General features: G+C 34.2%; 1 long non-coding RNA gene across 16 annotated transcripts; it reads left to right on the top strand.

Moving 5' to 3' along the window:
• LOC4345624 (uncharacterized) lies at positions 1-9,849 on the top strand. 16 transcript variants are annotated; one of them, XR_010742891.1, is made up of 8 exons: positions 1-1,154; positions 1,326-1,404; positions 2,674-2,821; positions 2,906-2,988; positions 3,205-3,302; positions 4,519-4,636; positions 4,762-4,862; positions 4,992-7,572. It is a non-coding gene; the product is annotated as an uncharacterized lncRNA (long non-coding RNA). The 16 variants fall into 16 exon arrangements; XR_010742892.1 differs by having other exon boundaries at positions 2,638-2,821; XR_010742894.1 differs by having other exon boundaries at positions 1,302-1,404.
• The last annotated feature ends 2,379 nt before the right edge of the window (positions 9,850-12,228 follow it).

The following is a 12,228-nucleotide window of genomic DNA, read 5'->3' as shown; positions in this document are numbered from 1 at the left end:
GTCCACTCGCCGGAGTGAGTCACTCGCTCCCTCGCCCACCGCCGCCGGCGCCGCCTCCCTCCCATGCCCTCCGGCGAGCGCCGCAACCAATCCGTCCTCTGGGGTGGTGAGAGGGATTGGATGCGGCCACGCCCCACGCGGCGCGAGCAAACTCAGCAACATAGCAGCACCAGCACCAGCACCAGCACCAGCACGAAGCGAGCAAGATGGCAAGGGGAAGATGACGAAGAAGATGACCAGATCAACGGGCTCCCCGACTGCCTTGAGCTCCGGCGATCGCGCGTGCCGTCTGCGAGGCTGATGCCCCAACTCCTGTATCCATTTGTTGTGCTACTCTTTCTTCTGCTCCCGCACCTTTTTTTTTTTTTGTGTGTGATTATGATACACCTATATTTTTTTTAGATAATAAAAATGATTTACATCTTCGGCCTCTGCGAATAAGTATATGGCCAATTAGTCAAGAAAAGATAAATAAAAATACTCGAGGCTATGGGACAAATCCTCATCTCCCAACCGATGATATATCAAGCTGAAATACCGAAAGAAAACACGTAGAATCTATAACGAATGATGCACCTATATGCTATGCCTGTATTCATGTTTCTGCAGGTAATTTTTGTTTGTTAAATTCTATTTTTGTTCCTGAAGAAATCATGTGTTCTGAACTTCTGATAGGTTGCTGTTGCGAAGGTGGAGCCTGATCTCTAATACAGCATGACACTTTCTACCTTATTGCATCTCATGGATTAATTCTCACAGTGTTGGAAAGAAGGGGTTTTCATTTTCATTATTCAGTTTTATTTGCCCTGTCTTTAATCTATTTTGCTTATCTAGTTGTGCTATTTGAAAAGTATAAAGGTTGTTTGGATGTTTACTTATCAGTTGGTGGTTACAGAATAGTATATTCAGTTTTTGAGTCTGTTAGTCTCATAATTGTCTATTTATACAGGTAAAATTTGCTACTTAGAAGACATTGATGATGTTAATTTTTTAGATTATTCTTTAGAAACAACATTTATATTTATTACTCTATATTTGTGTGCACAAGGCCTAACTGTTTTATATGTATAAAGACTGAAGATAATATGGAGTTTGATATGATTGGTGTTGATGCATCGATAACTAATGCCTTATGAAGAATCCTCGTACCAGAGGTATGCGCATGTTGCCATCTGTACCATACTACCATCTTGAAAACTGTTTGTTGCGTTCTAATGAGTCATGTATTTGGTGGTTCCATTCCAATACATGTACTTCATTATTTTAAATTACAATGTTCCTACAACGGAAAATTGAGAAAGTCCTCATGGTTGACAACACATCAGTTACACCAGATGAAGTTATTCTACACAGGCTTGGTTTGATTCCACTGGATGCAAATGGATCCTTTTTATTATATCTCAGGTCAATAACTTAAAATTTTCTAATTCCACATTCATATATTTGATTGCTATGTATGAATACTTGTGTATGAATAATAGCTGTATTATTCTTTCGTTGGGTTCTGTAGAGAACGATGCCTCATTATTGTGTACAAACTGCGTGTTTCATGTTAGAAAGGCCCCCAGCTTACAGTTATCTTCGCTGTCCTGCAACCTAACCCTTTCACAGTTTCCAATCATCTTATTTCTAAGTACGAATTTCCTCCCTTCCAATTTGAATTGTGCAAAACTGCAAAAGTGATTTATTTCTAAATATTCTTCTCCAGGTTATTCTTTGGAGTCATTTTTATTCACTGCTTTTTAACTTTTAAGACTAAATGCCATGTTTTTCTCATTTTTACTAAATAAGCATCAAGTTTACAAATTTATCTTGAAATTGTGGACCTTATTTTTATGGGAGACAATTTGCACCTGCCAGCTGCAACTGGATAGATTAAACAACCTGATTTGATGCTGTTAGTGACCTTCAAACCACCATCTCCTTTAAGCGAGGATGATCCAATTATCTGTTTGAAACATCACATTCTGTGCTACGAGACTTACATAAGAAGAAAACTGTGTTATGTTTCACAAATTGTGGATCCTTAGTCTTTAGATATGCGGTTAATGGGTAAATCCCCACATTGACGACATTTCATATTATTATCTGAATATACAGCATAAATCAGCTAAGGCACCAACCTTTTCTTCCATCTTAAAAAATTCTTAATAAAAGCCAAAACTATTTGGAATCATTTAAAAATATTTTGATGCCACATCAATCAGATTTACTCTGTTCAGAATAATTTACAAAGAAAAAAGTGAGGGTAAATCCTTGGCAGCAAAGCATGTGCCTAATGCTACTATGTACCAATATAATATTTTGTGTACCAAAAACTCAAACTATCTAAACAAATTTCTTAACTGATTTTCTGATACCATCATCATTCATGCACGCTGAATCAAACAGTGGATCCTTAGTTATTGGTACTTCAGCTTATTCATGCCAATTCTGTTATCATTGTTCTACTTGGAAAGCTTTGATGGCTAGACTTCTTGTTATCTCTTCTTTTTTTTTTGCGAAGTTGTTCTCTTATGCTAATCAATCATGTAAGAAATTAAATTGCTAAAACCTAAGACTTATATCAATGATAAATTAAGTATTCTATTCTTTGTGCCCTTATCGTTATTATAATCCTGTCATATTTCCTGTAAGGTTGACTGATATTTTCTACTGAGGTGTGGTTAGCAGAAAATAGCCAATTAAATATGTCATCTCCTGCTCAATCTGGGAACAAGCAAAAGACCTACACTTCCTTCGGCCAAAGCAAGAAGGATATCTCAAAAAGGATGGTGTGAAATTTAACGATATAACTATTATGAGGTTTGGACCTGGCCAAGTAAGTTTGTTATGGTGGTTGTTATCATGGCTTTCCCCTTGACACTATATGATATACTTGGTACCTATATCTGCTGTCATTTAGGCTTACTATTTGGATTATGGCGCTTTGCTGAGTCCACATGGTATAATAAAGATTTCAACGCAGTCATTTCCTGGAATCCTGATGTATGTAGCTTTACCATTATTTTTGTGACCAATCAATTTTTTTTGCGGCTTAAATTTCTGCTGGAAACCTGAGTTCATGTGCATGCTGATAGAAATTTCTGCAAAGATATTTTCTTGTAGAGACCTGCTACTCTGAAATTGCTTTACTAATTTTTCATGGGGTAATTCTCCGCAAACCACCGTGCCTTCTAATTTGCCTAGTCGGTTCTATTTTAGGCTATTGAACTTGAGGCATATGCTGTTAAGGGAATGAGGAAAGTTCATTCTAAGTGGTCTCCAGTTGCTACTACAGCCTGGTACAGAATTTCCCTGAGGTAAAATTCTTTTGCTGGAATCTCTTATAAGAAAACCATGAGTTGCTATATACTATTGTTTTCATGGCTTAGTGTTATATTATTGTGTAGTTGTTTTTCTCAAAGAAGTAAAAATTGATGATGCAGATAGGCTAGTGAAGAAGTGCCCACTCAATATTTTTGACATTGGAGATCAGGGAAACTGCAATTTCTGTTCCCACTAGCTATGGGCGTTGTTATTTTACTAGTGTTATCTTGGGATATATAGTTAGGGAATGGTTGTCACTTGCCAATCCTAGTAGTACCAAACAATGCGAGGTCATCTACAGCTCTTGAGTAAGAGGTTGTATTATTGTCTGTAATGTCTATGTCTCTTGCTTGGATGGTATTCTTTTCCCAAAGCTACTGAATGGAGGTGTGTACACGAGGATAAGGGGAGGGTGCAGAGTTGTATAGTATCTCTTGCTTGAGTAACCAGTCACCTTGTTTATTGAAGACTGGCTAGTCCTTAGTCCTTACTATCTAACGCTGATCACTCATATTGGCATTTATTTTACAGAATTTTCTATATTTGTAGTTGCTTTAATGTGTTTGGTGGACACCGAAACACGAGATTCTCTTTATAATATCAGTTATCATTAATCACTGCAACATTATTAACACATTTGATTTACCTAAACATGTTTCAAATTATGCATGGTGAGAGCTGATGAGAAGCTCTCATTTAGCATTTTGATTGGAGAATGTTCCTCCCGAAAAAATTTCTTAAGCAGGATGATGGTTTTTTAGTCTTTCTAAGTCCTTACCAAATAAACTCCAACACTTGAGTAGATGTGAAAATGAGTGATAGTTTGTTGAGTTTTAAGTTGATTTAGAGTTCAAACAATAAAAGAAAAAAATCAATAACCATGAAAATTTGCAGAATGATAGGTGTTCAGAACTTCAGATCTTCTTTTACAAAGCTCTGCTAAAATATCAAGGTGCTAACACTGGTGTGTGTTGCTGTGGCTTTAGCCTTCTGACTCATGCTCCCTCCGTTTCGCAATGTAAGACTTTCTAGCATTGTCTACACACATATAGATGTTAATGAACCTAAACACATATTTATGTCTAGATTCATTAACATCTAAATGAATGTGGGCAATGCTAGAAAGTCTTACATTGTGAAACGGAGGAAGTATAATTGAAGCAATGGTTTCTACCTGTTCTTTATCATCCCTTCTCTCTCTATATGCAGGGGAAAAGATATCAATTGTTGCTAAGCCAAGAGGCACACACTCTTTGCAGGGAATGCGTTATTATGGGACCATCTGGGGAACAAGTAGGACTAAAGCGCGTTAGAGACCACTTCATCTGTAAGTACTGGAATACATGTCATCGCCCGCCTTTCCTGAATTTGACGCCTTTTTCAGAATTCGTTGCTGTATCAGACCAGTTATCCTGTTCTAATCACTACTTGTCTATTGTTTCCCCTGGCTAGTTGAGATAAGCTGAGTCCACTGGAGAAGTGCAAAGAGGATGATATCTGAACGGTCATGAGTCATGGTAGACCAGCACAACTAGCGTCTCTGTATCGCTCTGGTGGTCACTGTAGTTCTTTTCATCATTATATATTTTGTTAGGCACATGTTATGCAGAAATTTATTTTTCCTGATGAAACACCAAGTTAGTAATGTTAATATTTACTCTTGCACCATGATGCTGTGACAGAAACAAAAGCTCGACACTGGATTTGACCTCCCAGTTTACCAATCACATCATTTGCAACTATAGTTTTACCTCCTGGCTCCTGTACTTGGGCCTTCACTCCTGTTGCACATCCAGGTCAGTCTATTAATGCTTCTCAGCTCATTTTCATACAGTAGCTCTTAATAGTTGATCCTGTTAACTGCTTTCTCTCTCAAAATGAAAATTAGCCCAGCTTCATAGATATTTTATCTACAATTAGTCAACTTATATATACACCTAGTGTATAAAAATTATACTCATACTTCAAGTACTTTCACAAAATGGTTTCAGATATTAAGAACATAGCTCATGAAAAATTAATCTTTAACCTTACAATATTTTTTCTGTATAACATATTTCATATGAAACTCATCGGAGATTGTAGTAGGAATAAATGTGTTAGAGAGAAAAAAAAAGGCCATGTAATTATTCAGTGACGCAGAGCTAGCATTGCCATGTTGATTTCTGGAGGGGCCCAGCATACTTAAGTGTTTAGACAATTGCTAGTTTAATTACCTCATATTAAAATAAATTAAAACATTTCTGTGGCTATGCTTAGTAGCAACGAGAATCACCTAACTAGTTTTGGTCCTAGGTTCGCCCCCACTTGCTTGTACTAACAAATCAAGATAAAAAAAAATCAACTTGTTGCATTTGAACACATGCATGGATCATGGATGTCCAGTGACCAATCACATCATCAAGAGCCATTTCACCAAGGAAACTACACCATTCTTCCATCTCACTGCTTCGTTAGATTTATGTCACAACTAACAATAGTACTTAGGCTGCGTTCGTTTCTGAGTGATTGAGAGAGAAAACACCTCGTTTTCCGCGCGCACGCTTCATAAACTATTAAACGATGTGTTTTTGCAAAAAAAATCTATAGAAAAGTTGCTTTAAAAAAATCATATTAATCCTTTTTAAAATTTAAAATAGTTAATACTTAACTAATCATGCGCTAATGTCTCACCTCATTTTGCGTATCTTCTCGATCTTCTCTTTTCCTCTCCTCTCAAACTCAGCCATCACAGAAAGTGATTGTGTGGTTTGGACGTTTGGTAGGGTTGACACTTTCAGATTAATCTGCAATTCTGTTTTGCTGTGCATGCAAGTATAAAATAGTTGGTGTGTGCAGGGATAAGCTAAGGTGGGTCATGAGTTGCATAACAAATTAAAGAAGAACTATCTAGCTATATCTAGGTGTTATGCTGTTGCTTTTCTGGTCCTGACATTATATATATATATATATTACATACTGTATCAATAATCAATTAATCAATTGATAGTTTATTCAGATCGTGTGGGGTGTTATGTTCTGGTTAGGTGAGCCGTCGTCTTTCTATCTATCTGGAGTTTTGCTGTTAATTCCTTTGATGAAAGCAAGAGATCTTGTCTAGACTTTAGGTTATTGTTTCGTTTCACTTCTCAATTTTTATGAAGTAATTTTCTGTGGTCGGTGAAGGTGCCGTTCTCCTGTGTGTCAGTTTGTGTGGTGACAATGCGTCATTGTGTCCTCGAGCATCCGAGAAAAAAGTAATTATCAAGATTGGCCTATTGGATCATGACTACTGTGTCAGTAGGAGTAGAGTTAATTAGTTCAGTTCGCTATCCTACCAAAATTTAGTAACATCGAAATTTTGTTTTGTTAGTAAACCAAACGCCACTTTAAATTATGATATAGTACTAAAATTTCAGTGATTTCTATCTATCCATCTTATAGTAATACCTCCTCTATTTTTTAATATATGAGACCTTTAATGTTACAATTTTTTTAATATATGACACCGTTAACGCTACATTTGATCATTTTTCTTATTCAAAATTTTTATGTAAATACTTAAAAGTATAAGTCATAATTAAAGTACTTTAATGATAAAACAAATTACTATAAAATAAATGATAATTATATATACTTTTTAATAAGATGAATATAAAAGTATGGTATATAAAAAAATAAAGGGAGTAGCTCTGTCCCACTGAATTTTGATAGTGTCTAGTCTTTTGCAATACCAAAGTATATAGCTCTCAGATATGAGTTCTAGAGTGATACGCTTACTCGTGATTAATTTGATGGTCTCTTTGATGTGGTTATGATGGAGACCCCCCCCTTGCCCATTCGTGCAATGGGTGATTTTCCAGAGTTTCTAAACCACATGCTTATGCATCGTCAGTCAGTTTCAGAAGACTCAAACCATCACCAGGACACACCAAGTCAAGATGTTCATGTACATAAACTGTCAAGTGGTTTATCCAGAAATGACCGAGAGAGTGATTAATTAACTAATAAATTTAAATAAGCTTAACCACGATATATGTATATATGTGAACGTTACAGGAAATTTCGAGCCGCTGCAGCCTCCATCACCGAATGGCCATATATGGGGCGATAATTGATTTACCAGAAAGTTCAGCTTCGAGAACTCTCCGACTTGTGTTGCATTGACTGTCTAATACATCAAAGAAATGTAGAATTGGGAGCAATTTTGTGTTTTTATGTTAGTAACATGTATATGAAATTCTCACGGAAAATGACTTAATTAGACATACAAGTTTATATTAATTAATACCAGCAATTATATATATTACTCCCTCCATCTCAAAATAGGTTCATTTTTCACTCATCTCACATATCGATAAAAAATAAAAGACTAGAATATCTCTATTTTATTAAATCCTTATACAATTATTCTTCATTTTATCTACTCCTAATGCATTTAACCTCTACTTTGATTGCTGAAAAATAAACTTATTTTGGGATAAATGGAAGGAATCATTGGATTTAAAAATAAATGCCTAAGATTTATCCATGTCACCAAAAGTAAAAATTTTACTAATTTTTTACTCTTTGTTGAATATGTAAGTAAATTTTTTTACTATTGATGACATGAACAAATCTTAAAAGTTTATTTTTTATCCAACGGTAGTTTTTTAAGTTTTCACTGTATGTATGATTTTCACTACATATTTTCCCTATATATACTCCCCCATTCTCAAATAATTGAAGTTCAAATTCCCTATATATACTTCTGCTTGAAAATATGCTACTATATTATTAAGGTGTGTCTGGAGTCATAAATTTGACTATATAAATCATAATATAATCAATAAAAGGTAATTTATAGTCAAAGTAAGATGGGGAGAGTGAACGAAGTCAGATATTTGAGAATGGAGAGAGGAGCCAAATTATTAATTACTACCCCGTAAATAAATACTACAGTTATCTTTTTAACTATGAACCTGATAAACTGTCTAGAAAGATATTTTTTTAGCATGAAGGTAGTAAATGATAAGGCCTCATTTTGGAACTGAGGAAACTTACGAGAATTTTAAAGGAAATGAACTAGTTCCTATGGAATTTTTTTTTAAGAAAACATGTATATCAGAGGAGTCCTAAATTAGTTACAGCAGTAACTATTGTATCCACTATGTGATTCCCCGCGCTTTACTGTAGGAAATTACTAAGCAATTCTCAAAAAAAAAAAATTTGGCAATCAAGCACTACTATTGTATCAATTTTTTTAAGATGATGTTGTATTCTTGCATGAAATTAAATATGTAATTATTACTAGCAGATGATGATGTGGCATGGTTACATATTAAGCTTTAGATTTAGTGGGGTTTAACTTTATAGAAAGTATAGATTTGCCTACATATGTAGCTGTACCAAGTACTTCATCAAAAAGTATCACTAGTTTACATGACTGACTTTTTTTGCGATTGTATGGAAAATGCATGCATACGGCATATATATGTACATACACCACATCCATACACGCCCAAAGAAACAGCAACAATAAATCTGGAACATCAATATTTTTTGAGTAAATTTCATAAAACTACATATACTTTACACAATCAGTCACAAAATTACAGATTTTAGAACTAGTTTCACAAAACTACAGATTTAATATCTTTGTTTATCACAAAACTACAAGTACTTTGAACAATATATCACAAAACTATAGATTTAAGAAATTGTTTCACAAAACTACATGTTTAATATCTTCACTTATCACAAAACTACAGATTTAGTGTCTCCATTCTCACAAAATTACATGTTTTAACAATGCTAAAACGCGTAGTTTCGTGAGAATGGAGACACTAAATCTGTAGTTTTGTGATAAATGAAGACACTAAATGTGTAGCACTATGATAAACGAATACACTAAATCTATATTTTTGTAAAACAAGTTCTTAAATCTGTAGTTTTGTGATAGATTATATAAAGTACCTGTAGTTTTGTGATAAACGAAGACACTAAATCTGTAGTTTTATGAAACAAGCTCTTAAATCTGTAGTTTTGTGATAAATTGTTCAAAAATACCTGTAGTTTTGTGAAATTTACTCATATTTTTTTATTGAAATTGCAACCACCTTTATATAATTATAATTATTAAGATTTAAACATCATTTAGTGAAGTCATGTATCCACGACAATTCCATCACCACATCAGATTTGAGTCGTCGTTGTTGATAGAATAACCATAATAATTTTACACAAGGGCTATTTCCCGCCGGCCGGCTTGCCCTAACAACAGGAAGTTTCTTACAAAGTGGAATCCTATAAGCACCTTTGAGGAAGGGATCGATATTTCTGATAAAGTTATGACAATGTTTTGTTTGTTAACAGGTACGTCGTCTATAGTAAAAAATGTACCTGAGTGAATATATGTTCTACCAAAGGGGAATGAGCACTTGTAAATTTTCTGTCCTCCATTGTAAATTTATCGTTTGGGAATGAGCACTTGTCAACACATGAGAAACAGCGATTATTGTGAATTGATTGTGCGGATTAAGACTTGCAGGAAAATCTTGGCCGGCCGGTTAATGAATTTAAACTTGTGACCATACTTCATCGGGAAGTTACCTTTCATGAAGTATACATACGTTGTACACATATGTATTTATCTTCAAGATTTAGACCTTAGGCAATAGGCATATATGTGTGTTGGTACGCGTAGGTAGGAACGTTCAATGTAATTGACGAGTTCTGGTGTCTTTTCTTGACTTTGTTGCTAATTAGCAAACCGGTAGACTTGTATCGTCAAGAGTGAGGAAGAGCACAGTTTGAGAGAGTGATAGATCGCTCGTTCCGAGTCAAACACAAAATGATTCATGAGTGTGTGATTGATATCGATCGATTTGTGTGTACTACTGTAGTGATCACGCGTGTGCCTGACTTCATCGTGAGATCACGAATAATACAAGGCCTTGTTTAGTTGATGAAAAGAAATTTTTTTAGGTGTCACATCGGACGTTTGTCCAGATGTTGGAAGGGTTTTCGGACACGAATGACAAAACTAATTTCATAACTCGCCTGGAAACCACGAAACGAATTTATTAAGCCTAATTAATCCATCATTAGCATATATGGGTGACTGTAGCACTTATCGCTAATCATTGACTAATTAAGCTCAAAAGATTCATCTTGCGATTTTCATACAAACTGTGCAATTAGTTTTTTATTTTATCTATATTTAATGATCCATACATGTATCTAAAGATTTGATGTGACATTTTTGAAAACTAAACAAGGCCTTACTAAAAAAACTCTGTTTTAAAAAGACCTAGATCTCTGCTCTTAAAGAGACTTAGCCTATCATTTAATTTTAATGTATGAAAGGATGGACAAGCACTTATTAATTTAATTGATAGTTTTTTTATTTGAGAGAGTTTAGAAGACCAAATATTCGTTACAAGTTCTCTTAGATATAAGTTTTCAAACAATCTCTGATGGAGACATGGTTTTACATCATGGTTTTATCAGAATTGTAAAGATTGACGGGATCTATATATCTCTTTTACATTTTTACATTTGAGCCCATCTAAGGTGGTGTTCTTTTCTCCTGAAGATGAAGATTAAGTTTTTTACGCAAAACGATGTGGTATTAACTTATGATTGATTGAGTTTTAATTATTACAAACTTGAAAAATAGATTAATATGATATTTTAGAGCAACTTTCATATAGAAAGTTTTCGCACGAAACGTACTATTTAACAGTTTGAAAAACGTGCGATAAAAATCTTAATCTTCATTCAACTCTTATTAGAGAAAAGAACAGGGCTAAGTATCTAATTATATATATGCTCTAGTATCTAATTTTACTTGCGGTTCTTTATGAAGTTTAAACTATAAAAATTCATATAAGTCTGAAGGTGAACCAAAATTATGTGAGATGCTTACAATATTTTCTTTAATATAACATGGTTAATATTTTTTATTAGGGCCATTTACTACTTAATTTCAAAGTACTTGAGATGAGATGAGTAACAATCGTATTAAAATAAATGTTCTAAGGAAATATGAACCCGGCCATTTATATTAAAGCAAATAATGTAAGAATCACAACTTTGATTCACTTCAATCGGATTTAAAATAAATTTTCTATTACTTTTAAAGAAGGAAAACATTTTTTTCACATGTAGACTTGTTAATAAACCACCCTTAAAAATACTTTTAGGGTGGTCTTCATCAGCAAAGGCTTGTAAAACATAATTTTCGTAAGTGATTCTCTTAATAAATCTATCCTTAAAAATCAAATGTTACAGGAGGTCATATAATAATACTCCTGAAAAAAAGTTGTCTAATTCTATACACAGAGCAACGGGCAATTCAGAAAACATCGATGCTATCGATTGGCTGCACAAATATCTTCTACAGTATACCAGTGCTCTGGCAAGGCCTGTTTAGTTGTGAAATTTTTTTTATTTGGTTGTCACATCATATATACGAACACACATTTAAAATATTAAACGTAATCTAATAACAAAACAAATTACAAATTCGAGACGAATTTATTAAGCCTAATTAATCCTTTATTAAAAATGTTTACTGTAATGCCACATTGTCAAATCATGGCGTATTTAGGCTTAAAAGATTCGTCTCACAATTTACACGTAATATGTGTAATTAGTTTTTTCTTATATTTAATATTCTATACATATATCTAAATATTTAATGTGACAGCGTGAAAATTTTTGTTTTGGGAACTAAGAGGCTAAGGCAACCTTGCATATAGGAGCTATGCTTGGGCGTGGGCACCACACATTGGTGGGAAATTTGTACAGTTGATGTAATAGGAGACGTTGACGTATGGGTTTAGTCAATGTGTCAGTCGTTGCTACTGCATTACACCCTCCGTTCAATAAAAAACCAACTTTTGGGGATGAATCTGGATCCATATTTGTCTAGATTTATCCCTAGAAATTATTTTT

Source organism: Oryza sativa, chromosome 8 (genome assembly GCF_034140825.1).
Source record: "Oryza sativa Japonica Group chromosome 8, ASM3414082v1".
NCBI lineage: Eukaryota > Viridiplantae > Streptophyta > Magnoliopsida > Poales > Poaceae > Oryza > Oryza sativa.
Note: the sequence above shows the minus strand (reverse complement) of the source record. Positions and strands in the feature narration are given on the sequence as shown.